This window comes from Schistocerca serialis, chromosome 9 (assembly GCF_023864345.2).
Source record: "Schistocerca serialis cubense isolate TAMUIC-IGC-003099 chromosome 9, iqSchSeri2.2, whole genome shotgun sequence".
In the NCBI taxonomy this organism is placed as follows: domain Eukaryota; kingdom Metazoa; phylum Arthropoda; class Insecta; order Orthoptera; family Acrididae; genus Schistocerca; species Schistocerca serialis.
Window position 1 is genome coordinate 94,777,187 of NC_064646.1, and position 26,637 is coordinate 94,803,823.

Here is a 26,637-nt window from a genome sequence, read left to right on the forward strand (position 1 = left end):
TTGAAAGGAGGATATAAGATGAACATCAACAAAAGCAAAACGAGGATAATGGAATGTAGTCGAATTAAGTCGGGTGACGCTGAGGGAATTAGATTAGTAAATGAGAGAATTAAAGTAGTAAAGGAGTTTTGCTATTTGGGTAGCAAAATAGCTGATGATGGTTGAAGTAGAGAGGATATAAAATGTAGACCGGCAATGGCAAGGAAAGCGTTTCTGAAGAAGAGAAATTTGTTAACATCGAGTATAGATTTAAGTGTCAGGAAGTCATTTCTGAAAGTATTTGTATGGAGTGTAGCCATGTATGGAAGTGAAACATGGACGATAAATAGTGTGAACAAGAAGAGAATAGAAGCTTTCGAAATGTGGTGCTACAGAAGAATGCTGAAGATTAGATGGGTAGATCACATAACTAATGAGGAGGTATTGAATAGAATTGGAGAGAAAAGGAGTTTGTGGCACAACTTGACAAGAAGAAGGGACCGGTTGGTAGGACATGTTCTGAGGCATCAAGGGATCACAAATTTAGCATTGGAGGGCAGCGTGGAGGGTAAAAATCGTAGAGGGAGACCAAGAGATGAATACACTAAGCAGATTCATGATGTAGGTTGTAGTAAGTACTGGGAGATGAAGAAGCTTGCACAGGATAGAGTAGCATGGAGAGCTGCATCAAACGAGTCTCAGGAATAAAGACAACAACAACAACAGTTTGAATTGGGAGCTGAAAATTTTTCTTTGCTGTGCTGGAGTACTGAGTATTCTTCACGTTTTAATTTTTTCTGTTAATACATCTCGATCATACAAATACCTGACTAGACTAATTTGGGATGTGGCGACGTGTCTAATAGACTTAGGCAGATCCCTCCTTGAAGAAGTTACTTCCATATTCCTTCGGCAGATAAATGTGTATAATCCACCATAAATCTCTACATATCTCATTGTACTATGTGTTTGGAATAGTTAAGCAAGTATATCGCCAAACTCTTTCAGAACACAGACCACTGAGCATGATACAAATTTTTTAGTGGTTGCTCCTCTGGCCTATACACAGCATCCTACAACCTCTACAGTGCTGGAGGGCACAGCCTATCATGACCACCTATACCATAGAAAAACTACCAACAGACCATTTCCACTAAAAGACAAATATAGGTTGGTTGTTGTGGTACACTTGTGTTAGCATTATACTGGGTTGGTCCATAAATTGTACCGCTTTTCGTAAGTTTAACAAACACAACAGATACACGTAAGAGAAACTTTAGTAATCAATAATGTATTCTACTTCACTATTTACAACAGTCTGCCACTGTCTGGGTAGGTTTTGGATTCTGTGACTCTAGAAATTGCGTGGTTTTGAAGCGAAGAACTCATCGTGACACGTTCAGAGAGCATTTTCATCTGGAAAGGAAGTTCCTTGAATGTTGTTCAACAGAGAGGGCAGAAAGAGGAAATCTAAGGGAGCGAGATCAGCTGAATAATGCCCGTGCAAAATGAATTCCCAGCTCAATTCCTGTATAGTGTTTTGTGTAAGTCTAGCAGAATGAGGGTGGGTGTTTTAAATGGAGCAGCATCAGTTCATGCAGTCTTTCTGGTAGCTTTTCTTGGACTGCATCCTCAAGATGACTCAGGTGTTGACAATAAACGTCAACAGTGATGGTTACACCTCAAGGAAGCAATTCGTAGTACACCACACCGTCGTTGTTCCACCAGATGCATAACATTATCTTCTGTGGATGTTAATAATTCTTTGTACGAAGACCTGCTGCTTTATTTGGGCTCGAACATTCCTTTCTTTATCTTATGTTTGCATAATGACGCTATTTCTCGTCATCAGTGACTATACAGGACAGAAATGGTTGGTATTTTTATGAATGAACTGATGACGACCAAGCAGAGATGCATACATGGCCATCCACTAGTTTTTGTGATTTTGGATTAGAGCATGCAGTACTCATTTATCCAACTTCTGAACCTTCACCATTGCATGCAAGTGCCATACAGTGGTGGAATGATCACAGTTCATGACATCTGCCAGTTCTTGACTACACTAATGGCGGTCACTTTGGATTAATATGTTTAAACAATCTCCATCAAGCCCCAAAGGTCTTTCTGAATCTGGAGGGTCACTAATATCAAAAGGATCCTCCTTAAAACCAGAAAATCATTTTCTTGCCTTTCACTGTCCAGTGGCATTATCCCCATCACTAAGCAAACGACCGATCGAGGTGGCATGGTGGTTAGCACACTGGACTCACATTCGGGAGGAAGATGGTTCAACCCCATGTCTGGCATCCTGATTTACGTTTTCCACGATTCCCCTAGATCTCTTCTGTCAAATGCTGGGAAGGTTCCTTTGAAAGGCGTCGGCCGAATTTCTTTCCCATCCTTCCCTAATCCTATGAACAGATGACCTTGTTGTTTGGTCCCCTCCCTCAAATCAACCAACCAACTATGTGAATGTTTCGGGCAGCTTCTGCTGCTGTCACCCTTCTACGGAACTCAGACGGAAGAATAGGTTGGAAATGTTCCGATTTCTCCACTTGGTACTCCATTTTCTAGCGTCCACAGCTCCACTCACCATCTCCAAACGACAAAATGACAATATGTAAACTCAAATAGCAACAGTAAACTACAAATGAAAAGGACAGTCGATAGCTAAACCCATAGCAACCGGAATACCAAGACGCAAAACAAAAACGCTACAAACTTGTGCACCAACTTCATATATTTAAACGAAAGAAAAGCCTATTGAGTGCCAATGAATTATGTTATTTAGGAAATCTCACATGTTGGCGTACCCCTATGTCTATAAGAGAAAAGAAAGCAGTGCTTTCCATCGCATTACAGACGAGATGAGCTGTATTTTTTTGGACACATGTAGGAAAATTTATCTCTATTAATGCGCTAATACTTTTTGGTCATATATAGTTTATGCAGATTGTTGAATAGTTCTTCTGTGTACAGTGTGTTTACTGCAGTCACCATGAGACTTACTGTGATTCCCTTTTTATCTCTCCCATCGCTTGTGTCACACATATCAAAGATCTTAGACTCCAGCCATTTGCATATGTTGCTGGTGTGTGTGTGTGTGTGTGTGTGTGTTTGTATGTGTGTGTGTGTGAGAGAGAGAGAGAGAGAGAGAGAGAGGTGTGGCCAGCCCATGGCACGTTTGTAAGTATGGCAGCACATTATATAATTAATTACTTCGATATCCCTCTGTAACAAAAACAGTTAATTCAAGTCACTCGGGTACTTTTACACAGACTATGTCGAAGTAAATTATATGATTTGAGATGCAATGATTTTTCTGTTCAAACAGTCACGCAACACTACAATCACTGGAAAAGCATTGCAGACAACACATCCATCCTACATTGCCAGCACTTGTAAGATCTCCACCAAGGCCACTGTGCAAAGATGTGGGTTCAGCTTGTGATGTTTCTCATAGGCACAGCATTGGGCGAGATGAATGCATCATCCACTTGAAGCTGCAGCAAGGGTCCAACGATGTGACGTCACCTGGGGGGGGGGGGGGCGGAGTATGACTCAAAATTGTCCACCTATGTGTTGTTGCGGTGTAGACTTTTCTTACTGGAAGAAAAATTACACACTTTATATATACCCTGGTCAGAGGAGCACTCACATCCCCCAGTCGCCAGAAAAAAGACTGGCCAGGACACTGTCTATGCAAGTTTTTAATAGCAACTAACCTTAAACACATCTAACAGTAATTGTCAAGACTGGCTAGAGTGCTCTCTACTGCTGTAACAACTTTTATTAGTTAGCTATATACTGCTTTGTTCTCAGTAACGACAGTTGGCTGTCTTGAGTCAAGGAGTGTTGAAAGCTCACAGTAGGTGGGAACATCTGCATTTTGGACACACAATATGCGGCCTCTTTGGTAAATAGCTCTTACTGCCATTTTTAAGGAATTTGAATGGTTTGACGTATATTTGAGATACTTTATATAGGCATAAATGTTGCTCTGAGAACAACATGTTTCTCTATCTTTCAACCTATCAGGGGCTTGTCCAACCTACTTAACATAGAAATCTTTCTTGAGACTTCCAGAGAATTGAAATGTACATCGCTGCTGAATATATAAACATACTGTACTTGAGAGATGAAGTACAGATAAGTTACTTTTGCTCGAATCTTTCGTTGAGGTCATGCCTGTTACAATAAATATGTAAGCTGTATGTATTTTAGTAAGTTACTAAGCACTTTTTGGAAGAGAGAATATACAATGTAATGCTGCACAGAGCTTGCAGTTTTGCTACCTTACATATAAATGATAATAATTTTATTTGTTTTCGAAATATCAACTCTGTCATCATCTTTGGAAACGCTACAAATCTGTCTGTCAGCATCTTTGGTCACCTCGTGAGTGTATTTAAGAAAAACGTATCATTTTGCAGTTTAAGTGACATACTGTAATAAAAATCTTCTTTCTTCCTAAAACTGAACGCCGTCTTTGTTCCTAAAATCAAACACTTCCTTCGTCCCTTCCTAATATGGTGTTTATTCGTGTTTTGGCTACATTGTGTGTGTCACACATTTTTTTGTTAGATAGGGGTATTATTTAATAGCTGCTTATAGGCAATATAATCTACAGATTTTCTAGAGAGCCTTGGTACCACTTTTCTAATTGCAAACTTCGTGTAGAGTTATTATTGCATATAACTTACAGTAGGCCTGTGCCATTTGATTTGAGGGTGTATTGTGACTTGCATCAAGCGTAGATCAAATTAAATACATTTATACTGTCAGTCTGCTTGTCTGGTTAGCTATGAGCGATCATTCCTAAGTGTCAATCAACATACTTGATGAAACTTGGCAAGTGTGTAGAGGGGACAAAATATTGGAACACATTTTTTTCTGGTCAGTTTCACTTTTAAGGGGTAAAATCCATCTGAGAAGATAATTTACCATTTTACATTTAGAGGGAATTTCTTTGAAACGATGATAAAAATGATTTTTTCATAAAAGAGTTGATATATAACTAATGATCTTGAAAACTATATAATCAACTTTTGTAACAATTTGAAATTTTGCAAAATACCTCGCCACCATTAATGAATTTTGAAAAATGAAAACTTTTGTTGCAACATAAATGAAAGAGGATTTTCAGTCACATACACCCCCGTGTAATAAAACTTCTTTCATTTATGTTGTAATAAAAGTTTTCGTTACTCAGAATTAATTAATGGTGGTAGGGTATTTTGCGAAATTTCAAATTATTACGAAATTTGATTATACAGTTTTCCAGAATATTAATTACAAATCAACTTTTATATGAAAAACATTTTTTATTTATCTCCTATATTCTGTCTAAACCTAAAATGCCAAATTACCTTTAGAGTGTGTTTTACTCCTTAAAAGTGAAATTGGGCATAAACAAAAAAAATTACATTTTGTACTACGTACCACCAGATATCATCGCGATCTTTTGTTGGCACTTGGGAGTGTTTTCTTATTAGTACTTTTTAGCTGACATGTATTTCCTGCCTCAAATAATAATAATAGTTGAAGATCACAATTCTTACTGACTAGTACTGCTACTCATTGTCTTGGAGGACTCAAAATTAATTTGCTATCTTAATGTCCCCCCCATGAACCATGGACCTTGCCGTTGGTGGGGAGGCTTGCATGCCTCAGCGATACAGATGGCCATACCGTAGGTGCAACCACAACGGAGGGGTATCTGTTGAGAGGCCAGACAAACATGTGGTTCCTGAAGAGGGGCAGCAGCCTTTTCAGTAGTTGCAGGGGCAACAGTCTGGATGATTGACTGATCTGGCCTTGTAACATTAACCAAAACGACCTTGCTGTGCTGGTACTGCGAACGGCTGAAAGCAAGGGGAAACTACAGCCGTAATTTTTCCTGAGAACATGCAGCTTTACTGTATGATTAAATGATGATGGCGTCCTCTTGGGTAAAATATTCCGGAGGTAAAATAGTCCCCCATTCGGATCTCCGGGCGGGGACTACTCAAGAGGACGTCGTTATCAGGAGAAAGAAAATTGGCATTCTACGGATCGGAGCTTGGAATGTCAGATCCCTTAATCGGGCAGGTAGGTTAGAAAATTTAAAAAGGGAAATGGATAGGTTAAAGTTAGATATAGTGGGAATTAGTGAAATTCGGTGGCAGGAGGAACAAGACTTTTGGTCAGGTGATTACAGGGTTATAAATACAAAATCAAATAGGGGTAATGCAGGAGTAGGTTTAATAATGAATAAAAAAATAGGAGTGCGGGTTAGCTACTACAAACAGCACAGTGAACGCATTATTGTGGCCAAGATAGACACGAAGCCCATGCCTACTACAGTAGTACAAGTTTATATGCCAACTAGCTCTGCAGATGATGAAGAAATTGATGAAATGTATGACGAGATAAAAGAAATTATTCAGGTAGTGAAGGGAGACGAAAATTTAAGTCATGGGTGACTGGAATTCGTCAGTAGGAAAAGGGAGAGAAGGAAACACAGTAGGTGAATATGGATTGGGGGGAAGAAATGAAAGAGGAAGCCGCCTTGTAGAATTTTGCACAGAGCATAACTTAATCATAGCTGACACTTGGTTCAAGAATCATGAAAGAAGGTCCTGGATATACTAAAAGGTATCAGATAGATTATATAATGGTAAGACAGAGATTTAGGAACCAGGTTTTAAATTGTAAGACATTTCCAGGGCAGATGTGGATTCTGACCACAATCTATTGGTTATGAACTGCAGATTGAAAGTGAAGAAACTGCAAAAAAGTGGTAATCTAAGGAGATGGGACCTGGATAAACTGAAAGAATCAGAGGTTCTAGAGAGTCTTAGGGAGAGCATAAGGGAACAATTGACAGGAATGGGGGAAAGAAATACAGTAGAAGAAGAATGGGTAGCTCTGAGAGATGAAGTAGTGAAGGCAGCAGACGATCAAGTAGGTAAAAAGGCGAGGGCTAATACAAATCCTTGGGTAACAGAAGAAATATTGAATTTAATTGATGAAAGGAGAAAATATAAAAGTGCAGTAAATGAAGCAGGCAAAAAGGAATACAAACTTCTCAAAAATGAGATCGACAGGAAGTGCAAAATGGCTAAGCAGGGATGGCTAGAGGACAAATGTAAGGATGTAGAGGCTTGTCTCACTAGGGGTAAGATAGATACTGCCTACAGGAAAATTAAAGAGACATTTGGAGAGAAGAGAACCACTTGTATGAATATCAAGAGCTCAGATGGCAACCCAGTTCTAAGCAAAGAAGGGAAAGCAGAAAGGTGGAGGAGTATATAGAGGGTTTATACAAGGGCGATGTACTTGAGGACAATATTATGGAAATGGAAGAGGATGTAGATGAAGATGAAATGGGAGATAAGATACTGCGTGAAGAGTTTGACAGAGCACTGAAAGACCTGAGTCGAAACAAGGCCCCGGGAGTAGACAACATTCTATTAGAACTACTGATGGCCTTGGGAGAGCCAGTCCTGACAAAACTCTACCATCTGGTGAGTAAGATGTATGAGACAGGCGAAATACCCTCAGACTTCAAGAAGAATATAATAATTCCAATCCCAAAGAAATCAGGTGTTGACAGATGTGAAAATTACTGAACTATCAGTTTAATAAGTCACAGCTGCAAAATACTAACGCGAATTCTTTACAGACGAATGGAAAAACTGGTAGAAGCGGACCTCGGGGAAGATCAGTTTGGATTCTGTAGAAATGTTGGAACACGTGAGGCAATACTAACCTTACGACTTATCTTAGAAGAAAGATTAAGAAAAGGCAAACCTACGTTTCTAGCATTTATAGACTTAGAGAAAGCTTTTGACAATGTTAACTGGAATACTCTCTTTCAAATTCTGAAGGTGGCAGGTATAAAATACAGGGAGCGAAAGGCTATTTACAATTTGTACAGAAATCAGATGGCAGTTATAAGAGTCGAGGGGCATGAAAGGGAAGCAGTGGTTGGGAAAGGAGTGAGACAGGGTTGTAGCCTCTCCCCGATGTTATTCAATCTGTATATTGAGCAAGCAGAAAAGGAAACAAAAGAAAAATTCGGAGTAGGTATTAAAATCCATGGAGAAGAAATAAAAACTTTGAGGTTCGCCGATGACATTGTAATTCTGTCAGAGACAGCAAAGGACTTGGAAGAGCAGTTGAACGGAATGGACAGTGTCTTGAAAGGAGGATATAAGATGAACATCAACAAAAGCAAAACGAGGATAATGGAATGTAGTCAAATTAAATCGGGTGATGCTGAGGGAATTAGATTAGGAAATGAGACACTTAAAGTAGTAAAGGAGTTTTGCTATTTAGGGAGTAAAATAACTGATGAATGTCGACGTAGAGAGGATATAAAATGTAGACTGGCAATGGCAAGGAAATCGTTTCTGAAGAAGAGAAATTTGTTAACATCGAGTATAGATTTAAGTATCAGGAAGTCGTTTCGTATGGAGTGTAGCCATGTATGGAAGTGAAACATGGACGATAACTAGTTTGGACAAGAAGAGAATAGAAGCTTTCGAAATGTGGTGCTACAGAAGAATGCTGAAGATAAGGTGGGTAGATCACGTAACTAATGAGGAGGTATTGAATAGGATTGGGGAGAAGAGAAGTTTGTGGCACAACTTGACTAGAAGCAGGGATCGGTTGGTAGGACATGTTTTGAGGCATCAAGGGATCACCAATTTAGCATTGGAGGGCAGCATGGTGGGTAAAAATCGTAGAGGGAGACCAAGAGATGAATACACTAAGCAGATTCAGAAGGATGTAGGTTGCAGTAGGTACTGGGAGATGAAGAAGCTTGCACAGGATAGAGTAGCATGGAGAGCTGCATCAAACCAGTCTCAGGACTGAAGACCACAACAACAACAACAACATCTTAATGTCAGGCACACATTTTGATTTCAGTCTGTGTTATTACACATCATCTCAGCACAGACAGGCACAAATGTTTATGCATTGTCTCTTCATGTCGAAGCTTATAATGTCGATGAATTACCTCATTGACACTGCTCTAGCAGATGCTCATAATTCAGGTGGTGGCAGCAGACTAGTTCTTAACTGTGTAGGTGCATGAATATACCCTATTAGTTATGTATTTTAGGTGAAATACTTACACATGCCATATGCGATTCGTTACCCATTTTTGACTATTCGCATGTGTTCTCATCATGTTCTCAGAAGGAAACACCGCTCAGCTAGCATTCTAGATTTATGTTTCCTATGAGGTGTCAATGTGCATACAGTGTGAAATACTCCAACGACAATGAAACTTTTTCAGTAAATAATTCAAAGTGAAGGGACTGTGTGCAGGGGGTCCCTCAACTAACATTTTGCAGGCTATGCTATGACATCATTATTTGATACTGCGAAAGTATGTTAGCCCCTGACCTCACAATTATTTTAACTCTGCTTCTCACTACACCATAGCCTTCTAATAGAGGATGATTGATAAATAATACAGGTACTTTTGAGCCCAAAATTCATTATGGGCCTCTGCAGGACATGATGAAATTGACATATATTTTAATTGCTGTAATAATAAAATAGTTTGTTATAAGAAATACCAACATACTAATCCTCCATTACAGAGCACTAAGCCAGAATGGAGAGTATATTGCCTGAAAGCAGTGAACCCCTTAATCCTCTCAACTACATGAAGTGCAGACAGCAAATGGTGGCATTCACACAGTCGAATTATAAATATCGAAACCGATCAGAGGGTGAGGGTGCTGACCCTGAACGCAATTGGCTGAGATGTGAGTGCCCCAATGCCACACAGCAACTGGCAGACAACACAATGACATCGAAATAATGCAGTTGTCTGGCCTACCCTTCCCCTTCCTTCATCCCTCTTCTCACTCCCTCCCCTTCCCCAGAATGACCTTGATATGTGTCACCTGTGACCTTGGCTACGATATGCAAAATTGCATAAACTGTACAAAGACAACAAAAAAGCAAGGACAGTTGCTGAGTAGCGTTTTTGACCAAACTCACACTGATCCCCCGCTCTTCAAATATTCCATTTTCCATGCAGTTTGGGACAACTTACTGCAAAGCCATGGTTGAGTAGTTTTTATAACCATGTAGCGAAAAGTTGCTCACTCACTTTTTAACATTTAATATGTGTGTATGTACTGACTGCATGGAGGTGCTTTCTTTCTCTTTGACAGATGCTGCCCCCCTTTCGTTGTCTATTCATAGAAGGCTGGTTCTGCCTGCAAGGCTGGAGGGGTTGAACCATTAGAAATCTAACGACTCTTTATGGTGTTGTTGATGAATTGGCGCCACAGTAGTGCGAGACGCTATGGTGAGACACCTCTTCCCATTTATTTTGTCCAGGAACAAGTCAGTTACTAGTCTAGGAGCTGGTTTTGTACTACAGGTGGCACAACTTGCAGTTGTCAGAGCACTAGTTACTCGAGCAGTGTCTCGTCACTGAGACGGCACTTGCTTGATTACATGCTAATGAGTGCAGTAGGAAACGAGTCCCTTGTTCACAACACAGCTATTTTTCGCGAGCTATTCCTCACAGAGTTCTCTGGAGCCAACCAGTCTAAGCCACACCTACCCATACAAGAGCTGTGTGGCAAGGAGAGAGTAGAGAACACATTCTTGTGTTCACAAAATTGTTATTTTCGTGACAAATTGGCGAAACACAGTTCTGTCAAAATAAGCTTTCCCTAGGTGTGGTAACACCCTTTATATCATGGAGAAATGGAACACTCATCTGACTGACAGAACCATTGTTGTCCAAGTACAATTAGGTAGGAGAAAATTAGATGTGATTCCCGAGACAGACATGCCAAGGAAAGCTGAGAGTGAAGTAAATAGGGGTATTTTGTATTAGTATGAGATGGGAGCAAGTATCAGGACTCTTGGTGCCAGATCCAAAAGAGAGTGATCTCCAGTGGTTGCAGACGCTGCCTTTATCCTGCAGTGGTGATGATTTCATCAGGATGCTAAGCCCAAGTCGAGCTTGATAACGATTATAGAACTCCTGAAGGCATGGGTTTAACTTAGATACACACCACGGGGTCATGGATCTCATTTAAAATAAAAACAGATATATCATGTTTTTGGTGCTCATGATGTAGAATGAAATCTTATGTCACATCCTTCTGTATTCATTGTAGCTATATGCATACCATAAAGAATAAAATGAATTTTTTATGTTGGTAGAGTATAGTAATAAATTAATAAATTATTTTCATCCATCTGTCACTTGGTATTTTAAATTGAGACAAGGATTTTTTTCAAAATCACATACAAGAATGCAATAAGCTTTTTATTGCAGTTAATTTTTATGAGTATAAATTTGTCACATTCTTTTAAGTCACTTTTTTGGGTATCAGATCAACAGGAAGACATACCACACTTATAAGGTTTTAACACATTGTTCTGTCACTGATGTGGACATTGTGAATGCTTATTTTACATTATGCTATAAATAAATTGTAACTGGCGACATGTTCGCACATAACATTCACAATCTCAGGCAATGCTCATACTTTTGTATCTGAAGCTCACGTGTTTATATTTCCTTAAACATCGTCATTCATCATGCAGCTCATTAAACTGTACAGTTGTTGCTAACAGCTACTTTTTAGTAATTTTTAAGTACAATGAAATACACACACACACACACACACACACACACACGCACGCACGCACGCACAGTAAAGCTGTTGACATGAAAACCAAAATATTGTAATGGTACTTAAGAAAAGAGGGCAGTCAAAAGATGTTAATTGGTGATGGAGGAAGGAAAGCAATGTCAGATAATTACAGTGACTAACTTTTGTAGAATGGCTAAAAGTGGCGTCAGTCAAGTGGCACTACAGCTATTTGGGTGTTTCCACATACAACTTCAGTGAGACATCTCGAGTGACAGCCAAGTGGCACCACTTTTGTTGCCCATGGAAACCTGGCTTTGAAACAGATTCAAACAAGCAACTGAAGTGACACCACAGCTAGGAGCATTCAGCAGTGTCTCTTTGGTTGCATTTGTTAACAACCCTTTTGAGTGGCATCATTCAAGTGATGCAACTTTTTCTATGTCACAAAAATGTTAACACTGTTGTAGTTTGTTACGCCACCAGCCATCCTCTACCACTGAATAGCATCATTTGACTACAGCCTAATGGCTGTATTTTGAAACACAGGCATTGTGTCAGTTATCAAGGAGTAATAGCGCTGTACACTGTTCAGTTTCAGTGTATTTTCATTTTGTTACTGAAAAACTGCAATCTTAAAAGATTTTTGGATCCATAAATAAATAAACATGTAACAAAAACGTGAATTGTACTAACCTTGCAGTTTATGAGACCAAGCACGTTGTAAACTGTGGATTATATGTGGGAAATAACTCCTGAGTGTGATATGACAGCTGTTAAACTAAAAATTAGAGGTATTCAAATACCTACTTTTACGAATATGTTAAGACTCTAAAATCTTGGAACACAGGTGTATCTGTGTATAATACAGTTGTTACATGTCAGTTGTTGATTGCTTTGCCATAGTAGACAACATTTTCGCCTCTGAGGTTTTTTTTTGTGTTTGTGGCCTCTATTTTTAATCTTGCATGAAAACTATTTTGATACCCTACATTTGGTTTTCGTTTTTCTTGTTACTTAGTTATGTTAACTCTAGTCACAGCTCTAACATCATAAGGCCAATTCACACTTCCTGTCGCATCACATCACTGCACTGTCCATCACACAACATCACATCAGTTGGCTTAGCACAGTACTAAATGGTGAAAGTGAGGTTATGAGATGGTACCTGTCAGACAAAAAGTCAAAGTGTAGTATCGGAATTGAGGAAATAATAACAACAAACTTTATTAATGACTAAAGCAGACTTCATGGCGTATGTTCTTGAACAATTGTGTGTGGTAAAGTGCTGTGAAACACCATTATAAAACAACGCCATTTATTTGCTAGCGAAAATGTATACTTAATAACACATCAAAAAATATTTATAAGAAATAAATAGGGCCTGTTTCATTAACCATTACGTCTTTTTCCCTGGTATAATTAAGAATTTCATAAACAACTCTATTTTGCTTCTTCATTAGAGCTGACTTTTTCAATTAAAACGTTATTGAATGCCAATTCCTTCATCAAAGTATTTTATTGTGTATATAGAGTGTGGGTGTCACCACTGTTTTCTCTTACTGTAAAACCTAAATAATTTTCTGCTTTCAGATATCTGACCTTGCTTGTGGAAAAACACTCAATAGAAAAAATAACCAGGTCTTCTTGGAACATTTGCAATTTGCCACAAAAAAACCGTAATGGCAAAATAAATATTAAGATGAAACAAATGCACAAGATCTACTACTAAAACACGAGTGAGTGTAGCGAAAATAGATTAACTTTCGACGTTAGCAGACGAGGACACCATCAAATATTTCTTCCTGAGAAATTTTGACATGCCATGATATGATGGTCTGTTGATGGGCCGTTTGAATGCCGCCACTTGAAATGCCTTCTGGAATGTTTTGTCATGATGTGACATCACGGCCAGTGTGAATTGGCCCATAATCTGCAGCATAACGTTAATACACGCTCGTATGATGCCAGTTGACACCATATTGAAAACTGCCATCCATTGAATTTGTGGCATCCTGAGTGAACGGCAGCTCATGGTTCCACTAAAGATTACCACGAACTGTGACATAACTTTAGTTGTGTGTGTGTGTGTGTGTGTGTGTGTGTGTGTGTGTGTGTGTGTGTGTGACCTGGGCTTAAAGCTGAGTTTCCACATACAACGAAAGTAAAACCATCAGTTCCTGGCAGATCATGAAGTTAAGCACTATCGAGTTTGGCTAGCACATTGGTGGGTCACCATCCATGTCTGCCGAGTGCTGTTGGCAAGCCAGGTGCACTCAGCCCGTGTGAGGCTAACTGAGAAGCTGCTTGATTGAGTAGTGACTCCATTCAAGAAAACTGACAATAGCCAAGAGGATGACACTGGACACGGCTCTTGGTTGGTACCACTGGGTCATCAAGGGATGTTCAGGTGGAGTCAAAAAAACGAAAGTGACAAGGCAGCATGTGAGATGAGAGCTGTTATGGCAGTGGCACCATGTTTTACTATTTCCAAACACTCATTTCGAAATTATTCTGACATTGTTTTCAGTAAAGTATCCTTTGGCATTATTTTTACAGGCATTGCGATTGTCAGTCAGGTTCTGGTATTACAGCTGAGCCAAGATTCCAGCAACAAGAAGAGAAAGCACAAATGTTGGATTTGGAAGTGGAATTCGTGCAAAAATGACACAGAAATATCAAAGTAATGGACATAGCACTTGTAAATGAAGACCCATACATGGAACACTTTAAGATAACAAAATCTAATTTACTTGTTGAGATGTGGTCTGAGATCTATTAAAAAATCTGATACATTAAAGATGTAGTCCTGGCTCAAGTGCAACTAGAAGTGACACTTCGACATTTGATCTACTGCAACTACATCTTGCCAATACTTAGGCCTATACCATGTTCTCAAAAGTACAATTTCAAATTTTTGTGTCGTATTGGATGCAGTGTATGGTGCTTCAAAGATTAATTTCAAAACTAATAATTTTACTCATGCACTCCATATCAGTTAAATAGTGTGAAATACTGAACTTATTTTGGAGCTATGCTTCTTGGCAGTACACTAAAAGAGACTGTAATATAATTGATTTCCTCTATTAAAGCCTACAGTCAGCCTGAAATAATACTGCCACCAGAAATCTTGTTACCTCCTTTCTCAAATCTGCAGCACAAATGTTTAAAGAGTACTGAAGTTTCCAGTACTGGAATCTGAATATATTTCCAGTACTGAATTAATTTTCAATGATTTTGGAATAATGTGAGCTGTTGTGAAACCATAAATCACTAGCACTAATTAAAAAACACCTGCTTACACAAAAATTCTATCCACACGTCATACAATAGAAACTTCATGTATTTTCACTACATAAATTGACCATTATGCGCTCACAACTGCATTGTTAAAACCTTTATACACCACAAGCATACATCCTATCACTTAGCATAATAACCATACTCAATACAAAGCTTTTGGAGAGATCTTTAATATGGTGTATTATTGAAACTACAGACTTTCGTACTACTCAAGTATAAATATAAAAACCATCAAGTATGGCATGTTAGCTTCAATGAAACCATACGTAGGAAGGCGCTTCCACGCACAAACATAGAGTGATAGGCAAACGTGGAGGGGATGAGGTCTGCTCGTGCATGATGGCAGAGACTGAGCAAATAAAGTCCGCATTGCCGAACTGTGTTGCTGCAGTCAACAGTCAGGTTAATTTGCCTATGCTATATCACATTAGAGATTCAAATCTTTAAGGGAAATAATACATCTTAAAACAGATTTCGATCAAGCGTCTACATGAGGGAAATCTCACTGCTCCACAACTTTAGTCTGTATGGTGTCGGAAGAGAAGAACATCCAACACAGCTTTGTAAAGACGTCAAGTACAATTTTTCTCAGAATGACATTGTCTGACAACAAGATAATCGAAATTGGTTGCGACAATTCTTATTTAATGCAACTTGGACTGTATTATGAGTAAAGTACAATACGTTAGAAAATTAGTTTCAAACTTAAATCGAAATCATTGTATATGGTTAACAACTGTTTCTACTACATGTAATTTCTTAAATGCATATAATTCGTGTATGTGGGTGTGTCTTATTGTAGTTAAATATGAATCACTGTGCGTAAAAAAGAATTACTGGTAGAAAAGACTAGTGCAGTAGACTATCGTAAATATTGTCAGTATATATTTTTCACTATCAATGGGCGTTATATGTGTCAACAGCCAGGTTAATTTACCTATGCTACATCGCACTATACATTCAAATCTTTAAGGGCAATAAAATACGTTCAACATTACAGTGAGAGAACGTTTTTATGGTCCATCGAACAAGCAAAAAATTAACCATCTTCTGAGAATAATTCAAGGGAATACTGGCCTATAACATCGCAAACCACCAATATCTCGTCAGGTAACCCACACAGTGATTTTAACGCATTTTACAATTCGTGCCTTCGAAATGACAGGGGTTTACTTGTCACAATACCGGCGTTTTCAACGTATTCATCCAGCCGTATTCTCGCGAATAATTAGGGCATACAGTACACAGGGAAAATTTCACTTCTCCTTAGGCAAAATGTTGAACATTATAGTCTGCATAATTCACAAGGTACAAATTCGTGATCAGTAAAGGCTGGGAACTTCATACGTACTATGTATGCAATTGATATGTTGAGAAACCCATTTTGTTAACCATGGATCTTTAAAACCAAGAAATATCATTGCCTTACTCGGTTGCAAAGTCTGCATCGTAATACCATCGTCAGCGCTATCTGAGTCGTGTCCAAACCACCTAACGGTAAATGTAGGATGATAGGTTCAGGGCTTATATCCATCTTCACCTCCCTATCAAAGTATTCTTTCTGAAACTTTTCAATGGGCCCAAGAGGGAACAAGCGATTGAATCCCTGTTATCTCCAAAGTATTTTTTTTCATATGTCTTTTAACCTACGCCCAAATTAATTCTGTCGGTTTATACTGACATGACATGTGTGCAAACTTAAAACTGCGTGATCACATTCAAGTGAAAGAAAGTCATATATGTACGTTCTGTCACTTGACTTGTATAAATTAACGAGCTGGAGAAGTTCGGCTCGAGTCTGGCTTGTAAATGTGGAATATTTTTATTTTTAAGCCAGAGCACAATATACGCTATCCTGGTGTTTGTACTTCATGTTCTCTATGTAACAGCTGAATGATAACCGTCAAAGTAATTACAATTACCAACTTCGAAGCAAGATATGGCAAGAATTCTTCATTGAATTACTTCTTGAAACTGACAGCGTTCATTTCCGAATGATAGCCACTGCTGTTGATGTTACACCTAAATACAATTTTACTCTCAGCAACAAACCTAAAAGAAGAGAATAGTTATCCGAGAACCTTCTCCCAAGGGAACTTTAAAATCGTTAGTACCATCATTCATTTACCAGCAGATATTCATGGAATGATTCTGATTCACCTATGTTTCATCAGAGTAATACACTTTTGCACAAGATCTTCCTCATGTATCGTGCATCATTAGAAGGGCTATGGTTCGTGCTGCACATACATCACTTCTTTCAATCAGAAACGAATGTCTTAAAATTCTATGTACTGACAAAGCCCTACCTCTAAAGCCAATTTTCACATGCATTATTTAACAAGTTTTTGTGACGTTGGGTGTTCACTACTTATATACATTTCAAACAGAGCGCTTTGAAATACTGTTGTCAAAAACCATCCATTTGAGCTAAGGGTTTCTTGCAATTAAGATATTTTTCAGGCTACCGAAACCATATTTTCCTGCAATTTCTATAGCTTTGACACTTTCATTTACTATTGTCTGTTTGACAGGGCACTGAAAGACCTGAGTCGAAACAAGGCCCCGGGAGTAGACAACATTCCATCAGAACTACTGATGGCCTTTGGAGAGGCAGTCCTGACAAAACTCTACCATCTGGTGAGCAAGATGTATGGGACCGGCGAAATACCGTCAGACTTCAAGAAGAATATAATAATTCCAATCCCAAAGAAAGCTGGTGTTGACAGATGTGAAAATTACCGAACTATCAGTTTAATAAGTCACAGCTGCAAAATACTAACGCGAATTCTTTACAGACGAATGGAAAAACTGGTAGAAGCAGACCTCGGGGAAGTTCAGTTTGGATTCCGTAGAAATGTGGGAACATGTGAGACAGTACTGACCCGCCGACTTATCTTGGAAGCTAGATTGAGAAGAGGCAAACCTACGTTTCTAGCATTTGTAGATGACAGTTATAAGAGTCGAGGGACATGAAAGGGAAGCAGTGGTTGGGAAAGGAGTGAGACAGGGTTGTAGCCTCTCCCCGATGTTATACAGTCTGTATATTGAGCAAGCAGTAAAGCAAACAAAAGAAATATTCGGAGTAGATATTAAAATCCATGGAGAAGAAATAAAAACGTTGAGGTTCGCCGATGGCATTGTAATTCTGTCAGAGACAGCAAAGGACTTGGAAGAGCAGTTGAACGGAATGGACAGTGTCTTGAAAGGGGGATATAAGATGAACATCAACAAAAGCAAAACGAGGATAATGGAATTTAGTCGAATTAAGTCTGGTGAAGCTGAGGGAATTAAGTTAGGAAACGCGACACTTAAAGTAGTAAAGGAGTTTTGCTATTTGGGGAGCAAAATAACTGAAGATGGTCGAAGTAGAGAGGATATAAAATGTAGACTGGCAATGGCAAGGAAAGCACTTCTGAAGAAGAGGAATTTGTAAACATCGAGTATAGAGTTAAGTATCAGGAAGTCGTTTCTGAAAGTGTTAGTATGGAGTGTAGCCACGTATGGAAGTGAAACGTGGACGATAAATAGTTTGGACAAGAAGAGAATAGAAGCTTTCGAAATGCGGTTCTACAGAAGAATGCTGAAGATTGGATGGGTAGATCGTATAACTAATGAGGACGTATTGAATTGGGGAGAAGAGGAGTTTGTGGCACAACTTGACTAGAAGAAGGGATCGGTTGGTAGGACATGTTCTGAGGCATCAAGGGATCACCAATTTAGCATAGGAGGGCAGCGTGGAGGGTAAAAATCGTAGAGGGAGACCAAGAGATGAATACACTAAGCAGATTCAGAAGGATGTAGGTTGCAGTAGATACTGGGAGATGAAGAAGCTTGCACAGGATAGAGTAGCATGGAGAGCTGCATCAAACCAGTCTCAGGACTGAAGACCACAACAACAACAACATTCTATGTACAGTACTCTTGCCGACAGATACTTCTGCAGTTCGTTTCTGTGTCTTCAAAATGTCAAAAATATGAGTCCCGTTTCTGACCCACGCTCGATAATGTTGTAAATACGAGAACAAACCTACTCATCTGCTTGTGAAGCTCCATGTTTATTGCCGTCATCTGACATAAGTATTTGCAAATCGAACTAAAGCCGTTACAGAGAGACATTCACAGCTATACTGCTAAAAGAAAGTAACATTGACAGCTAAATGAATGATTCGGTCGCTCTGTGAATGAACTACAGTGCTGGTCATTAAAATTGCTAACCCAGGAAGAAATGGAGATGATAAATGGGTATTCATTGGACAAATATATTATAATAGAACTGATATGTGATTACATTTTCAAGCAATTTGGGTGCATAGATCCTGAGAAATCGGTGCCCAGAACAACAACCTCTGGCCGTAATGACGGCCTTGATACGCCTGGGCATTGAGTCAAACAGAGCTTGGATGGCGTGTACAGGTACAGCTGCCCACGCAGCTTCAACACGATACCACAGTTCATCAAGAGTAGTGACTGGCGTATTGTGACGAGCCAGTTACTCGGCCACGTTTTCAATTGGTGAGAGATCTGGAGAATGTGCTGGCCAGGGCAGCAGTCGAACATTTTCTGTATCCAGAAAGGCCCGTACGGGACCTGCAACATGCGGTCGTGCATTATCCTGATGAAATGTAGGGTTTTGCAGGGATCAAATGAAGGAAAGAGCCGCGGGTCGTAACACATCTGAAATCTAACGTCCACTGTTCAAAGTGCCGTCAATGTGAACAAGAGGTGACCGAGACGCGTAACCAATGGCACCCCATACAATCACGCCGGGTGATACGCTAGTATGGCGATGACGAATACACGCTTCCAATGTGCGTTCACCGCGACGTCGCCAAACACGCCTGCGACCATCCTGATGCTTTAAATATAACTTGGATTCATCCGAAAAAATGACGTTTTGCCATTCGTGCGCCCAGGTTCGTCGTCGAGTACACCATCGCAGGCGCTCCTGTCTGTGATGCAGCGTCAACGGTAACCGCAGTCACGGTCTCCGAGCTGATAGTCCATGCTGCTGCGAACGTCGTCGAACTCTTCGTGCAGATGGTTCTCGTCTTGCAAACGTCCCCATCTGTTGACTCAGGGATCGAGACGTGGCTGCACGATCCGTTACAGTCATGCGGATAAGGTGCCTGTCATCTCGACTGCTAGTGATACGAGGCCATTGGGATCCAGCACGGCTCCTGAACCCACCGGTTCCATATTCTGCCAACAGTCATTGGATCTCGAATAATGCGAGCAGCAATGTCGCGATACGGTAATCCGCAGTCGCTATAGACTACAATCCGACCGTTATAAAAGTCGGAAACGTGATGGTACACATTTCTCCTCCTTACACGAGGCATCATAACAACGTTTCTCCAGACAACGCCGGTCAACTGCTGTTTGTGTACGTGAAATCGGTTGGAAACTTTCCTCATGTCAGCACGTTGTAGATGTCGCCACCGGCGCCAACCTTGTGTGAATGCTCTGAAAAGCTAATCATTTGCATGGCACAGCATCTTCTTCCTGTCGGTTAAAGTCGTCTTCGTGGTGTAGTAATTTTAATTGTCAGTAGTGTACATTGTCGCGAAGTACAACAGCGCAGCGTGCGGGGGGAAGATTTTCGCAATGTAGTTTTAACTCGCGGCTAGCGGCTGGGAGAGACAATGAATCTTATTGGCAGCTTGCAATTAATGAAGTTGGATGCGCAGCACGGCTGAATATTTGGCCGCCATCCTACATGAAACGAATTTTAATCGCTGGTGAGAGAAGTAAGGGACGTCAGCAAGTTAAAGAGTTTTTAATTTTTGCGACATGGCTAAAATGATGTCACTCGAGTGACGTCATAAGAATTTGGATGTTTCCATATGCAGCTTCGACGACGCCACCCGAGTCGTGACCAAGTGGTTTCATGTTTGTAGCATATGGGAACCCTGATTAACACATTTTATGTGTCCATCATCTATGCTCAGCCCAACAGGAATGTTTTCGTTTTTGTGCTGAAGTGCATGCTGTTTGTTTTCTTTATGTTCATTGTTAATTTATTACATGCTGATACTCTCCACCTGTAAACATTCTTTAAGTTTTCGTTTCCATACTCTGTTTGTAGTTTTGGTGTTTTATGAGTGAGTATCCTGTTGCTGTCATCAGCAAGACGAACATTTGCTCCGTATTTTATATTGCCTGGGAAATCCTTAAATGTCATTTGCACTTACTTTGTGCCTCTCTTTCTGACTGCAACAACATTGTTCACCATAGGATTTGTCCAGGTAGTTTTTGCATTAGTTTTACAGTGTTTTATTACGTTAATAACACATACACAAATAAACGAATTGTATCTTCAGAGTGTTCCAAGTAATAGAATATACATGGAGCCACTAGACAGTTTTATAAAGTAATTTCTTTGATTTTTATTACCGCTAACCTTTCTCAGCAACCGCCTCTTCAGACAAACACCTACTTCATCAGTTACAGTTTGTGGAGTCGACGTCCATGTTCCACAACACACTGTCTTACGACTTCAGCCTCACTTGAATTGCGTCATTGGTCGTATGTTGCTAATTGGCCCGCGTTCTACTGTGCATAGGGGTGACCACTTTCATCAGTCAACTGTCCATGATTTCATTGTTCACTGTAGCATATAAAACACTGCAAAAAACACTTCTCCTCACTGTAGTTGCAGTTCAAGACGTATCTCACCAAACGAGAAAATATCTACATTTACATCTACATCATACTCTGCAGACCACCGTCAGTGTAAGGTAGAGGGTAAATCTCACTGTGCGACTTAGGATTTCTCCCATTCCACTCATGTATGGAGCGTGGGAAGAATGATTGTTTAAATGCCTCTGAGCTTACAGTCATTATTCTAATCTTATCTTCACGACCCCCATGTGGGCGATACATAGGCGGGTATAGTATATTCATAGAATCATCATTTAAAGCCAGTTCTTGAAACTTTGATAATAGGCTTTCTCGGGATACATCTATCTACAAGAGTCCGCCAGTTCAGTAACTTCACTATCTCTCTGACACTCTCCCACAGGACAAACGAAGCTGTCACCATTCGTGCAGCCATTCTTTGTATATGTTCAATATCTCCTGTTAGTTCTACTTGGTTGGGTTTCGCACACTTGAGCAATATTCTAGAACCCATCGTCGAGTGGTTTGTAAGCAATCTGCTTTCTAGACTGACTCCAACTGCCCAGTGTTTTTCTAATAAACCGATGCCTACCACATGCTTTACCCATGACTGAGCCTGTACGATCATACCAGTGCATATCCCTGCAAAGCCTTACACCCAGGTATCTGTGTGAGTCGGTCGATTCCAACAGTGACTCATTTTTACTGGAGTCATAGAAGACTACTTTTCGTTTTGTGCGTGTCTGAACATTTAAAACAAGTTGTCAATCTTTGCACCACTCTGAAATCTTGTTAATGTTAACATTGTCTGAAAGGTCATTGATATACAACATGAACAGAAAGGATCCCAACACACTTCTGTGCGGCACACCCGAAGCTACTTCTACATCTGACAATGACTCTCCATCCAAGATAACATGCTGCGTCCTCCCAACTAAAAAGTTCTCATGCCAGTCACAAATTTCCTTGACACCCCTTATGATGGTACTTCTGACAGTAAGTGTCGGTGTGGTCCTGAGTCAAATGCTTTTCGGAAATCAAGAAATACTGCACCTTCGTGACTGCCTTGATCCAAAGCTTTCAGTATATCATGAGAGATAAGTACGAATTGGGTTTCATATGATCGATATTTTTGGAATCCATGCTGGTTGGCATTGAGGTCATTCCATTCAAGATAGCTCATTATGTTTGAGCTCAGAATATGTTCCAAGATTCTACAAAAAATCGATGTCAAGGATATTGGATGGTAGTTTTGTGGAACATTTCTACTACCCTTCTTGTGAAAGGGTGTGACCCCGGTTTTTTCCCTAGAAACTGGGCACATTTTTTTTTTGTTTGAAGGATCTATGACTGATTACAGTAAAAAGAGGGGCTAACTCAGCTGCAAATTCAGTACAGAATCCGACAGAGATTCCATTGGGTCTTGGTGCTTTTTCATTTTTAAAGATTTCAGCTGTTTCTGAACACCACTGACACAAGTACTTATTTAATTCGTCTGTTCATTGGTTCGAGGATTGGGGCAATTCTCCTGAGTTCTCCTTTGTAAACGAACATTTGAGCATGGAGTTAAGCATTTTAGTTTCTGCTTTGCTGCGCTCAGTTTTAGTTCCTGTCTCATTCACTAGGGACTGGACACTAACTTTTGTGCCACTAGCAGCCTTTATGTACGAGCAGAATTTCTTTGGGTTCTATGTAAGATCACTTGACAACATTCTACTAGGTAGTCACTGAAGGCATCACGCATTCCCCTCTTGACAACCAATTTTTTTTTAATTTGTGGTAAGTTCATATGGGACCAAACTGCTGAGGTCATCGGTGCCTAGGGTTACACATTACTTAATCTGACTTAAAGTAACTTACGCTAAGGACAGCACACACACCCAAACCTGAGGGAGGACTCGAACCTCCAATGGGGGGATCCGGATCCGCGCAAACCGTGGCAAGGCGGCCTTAGACCGCGCGGTTACCTTGTGCGGTGCGCGTTTTATTCAGCAACTCTCTATCTATAGCCCTACACTTTGTTTTACGCTTATTAGGCGGTAATTTCTGTTTCTTTATAAGATTCTTTACAGTGAATGTATACCATGCATGTCTCCTCGTAGTGGGTTGATATCTATCCAGTTCATGGTCACAATTTTTTTCAAACCTGAGTTCCTCTACATGCTCCTGCCCTACGCTGAAAGTTTTAAGTTCCTCACTGAGATATGAGACTACTCAATTTTTATGTAGTTTATTGAAAATACATCTCTTTGTGCTTGATTTAGTTGCTCCTGTACTTTAGTAGTCGTTAAGCCATTACTGTGCCACAATCACTGATGTTGATGTTGTTGTTGTGGTCTTCAGTCCTGAGACTGGTTTGGTGCAGCTCTCCATGCTACCCTATCCTGTGCAAGTTTCTTCATCTCCCAGTACCTACTGCAACCTACATCCCTCTGAATCTGTTTAGTGTATTCATCTCTTGGTCTCCCTCTACGAGTTTTACCCTCCACGCTACCCTCCAATACTAAATTTGTGATCCCTTGATGCCTCAGAACATGTCCTACCAACCGGTCCCTTCTTCTCGCCAAGTTGTGCCACAAACTCCTCTTCTCCCCAATTCTATTCAATACCTCCTCATTAGTTATGTGATCTACTCATCTAATCTTCAGCATTCTTCTGTAGCACCACATTTCGAAAGCTTCTATTCTCTTCTTGTCCAAACTATTTATCGTCGATGTTTCACTTCCATACATGGCTACACTCCATACGAATACTTTCAGAAACGACTTCCTGACAAATCTTCACTCGATGTTAACAAATTTCTCTTCTTCAGAAACGCTTTCCTTGCCATTGCCAGTCTACATTTTATATCTTCTCTACTTCGACCATCATCAGTTATTTTGCTCCCCAAATAGCAAAACTCCTTTACTACTTTAAGTGCCTCATTTCCTAATCTAATTCCCTCAGCATCGCCCGACTTAATTCGAATACATTCCATTATCCTCGTTTTGCTTTTGTTGATGTTCATCTTATATCCTCCTTTCAAGACACTGTCCATTCCGTTCAACTGCTCTTCCAAGTCCTTTGCTGTCTCTGACAGAATTACAATGTCATCGGCGAACCTCAAAGTTTTTATTTCTTCTCCATGGATTTAATACCTACTCCGAATTTTTCTTTTGTTTCCTTTACTGCTTGCTCAATATACAGATTGAATAACATTGGGGAGAGGCTACAACCCTGTCTCACTCCCTTCCCAATCACTGCTTCCCTTTCATGGCCCTTGACTCTTATAACTGCCATCTGGTTTCTGTACAAATTGTAAATAGCCTTTCGCACCCTGTATTTTACCCTTTCCACCTTTAGAATTTGAAAGAGAGTATTCCAGTCAACATTGTTAAAAGCTGATACCAGTTTCGATGTGAACATCCTCAAAGAGGTCAAGTCTATTTATTACCATTAGATCATAACTGGGGTTCCTAGCTATCTCATCTATGTAGTTTTCAGAGAAGTCATTTAGTAATGTTTCACACGATGTCATATCACATCCACCACTAACAAAACTGTGATTTTCCAATTAATTCTTATATGATTAAAGTCTCCATTGACTGTTACTTCACGACTGGGGGAGGTCTATTTATTACCATTAGATCATAACTGGGGTTCCTAGCTATCTCTTCTATGTAGTTTTCAGAGAAGTCATTTAGTAATGTTTCACACGATGTCATATCACGTTCACCACTAACAAAACTGTGATTTTCCAATTAATTATTATATGATTAAGGTCTCCATTGACTGTTACTTCACGACTGGGGGACTTATGTTTGCGGGAAATGGGGTACCGACAATGTGATAGTAGAACAGTGACACTCTAGCAAAACTGTTATCTTCCCAATTAATTGTTGGGTGTTTAAAGTCTCCACTAACGATTACTGTATGACTGGGGAACTTACATATCTGGGAAATGGGATGCAGACAGTGTGATAGTAGAACGGTGACAAAACATAGAGATGCGATTTCCACACTGTTTATTAATAGGCGCATATAAATAACATGTATAACCGTTATGAGCATACAGAGTATACTGATCCCTACCGCCTCATGGGGCAGCAATCCTCATTTACAGAGTCAGATATGTTACACCGCCACACAGCACCGCCTTAGTGCAGAGCACATGAGAAGCGGCTGAAGGGCCCAGGGTGTGGCGTTGTGGTACAACTAACGGGTTGCCACCAGTGGCGTTCGCAGGTAAGGAAGTAGTCTCAGCGACATCTGTAATTGTTGCTGGTTCGGCGGCGGCGTTCTAAGGCGGAGCACGTTGGCGGCGTTGCCTTGGATTGTTGCATCTAGAGGAGGTGTCACGGGGCCGGCAGTGGTCTAAGCTGGGATGGTGACGGCGACTGTAGCATCAGCTGAAAAATGGGAGGTGAGTCCTGTCATGTCAACTTCTGGCGAGACACGAGTGGTGTCCATGAAACTGTGTGACAGTGCTTGCCTGCCCATGTAGGTAGGAGTAACCGTGAGGTCGGTATAGACGTAACATGACGGATATGTCGGCAGGCAGAAAATCCAGGAGATTCACACGCGCTTGGAAATTTACTGACGCGCCGGTAGGAGCCAGTGAGGCAGGAGTGTCTGTTGTGGCAGGTCTGCTCAAGTCCAAGCCCGTTTAAGTCGGTTCATGTGACTGATGTTTTTTTTCCAGGAATTACAATATCAAAAGTGTTTGTATCATGCTTCAACGCTCTACATGGCCCTGTAAATGGCGGTTGTTGGCCGGGTTCCACTGAGTCTGTACATAACGTCGCATGAGATTGTCATGTGATGGAACGGGGCTGGAATACAGATGTTTTGTGTATATGTGCTCACACGCGTGACTAAGTCTGTTAAGTCCTCATCTGTGGGGACCATTTCATGTGCTACAAACTCAGCAGGTAGAGTCAGGAGCTGGCTGTATAGTATTTCAGCGAGCGACGTGTCAAGGTCATCTTTATGTGACGTGCGAATGCCCAGGAGAACCTATGGAAGAGCTTCCACACACGATCTTGAGTAGCACAAGAGAGCAGCTTTCACTGCCCAATGTTTCATGAGGCCATTGGACTGAGGGTGGCAGACAGTTGTGTGGAACTGG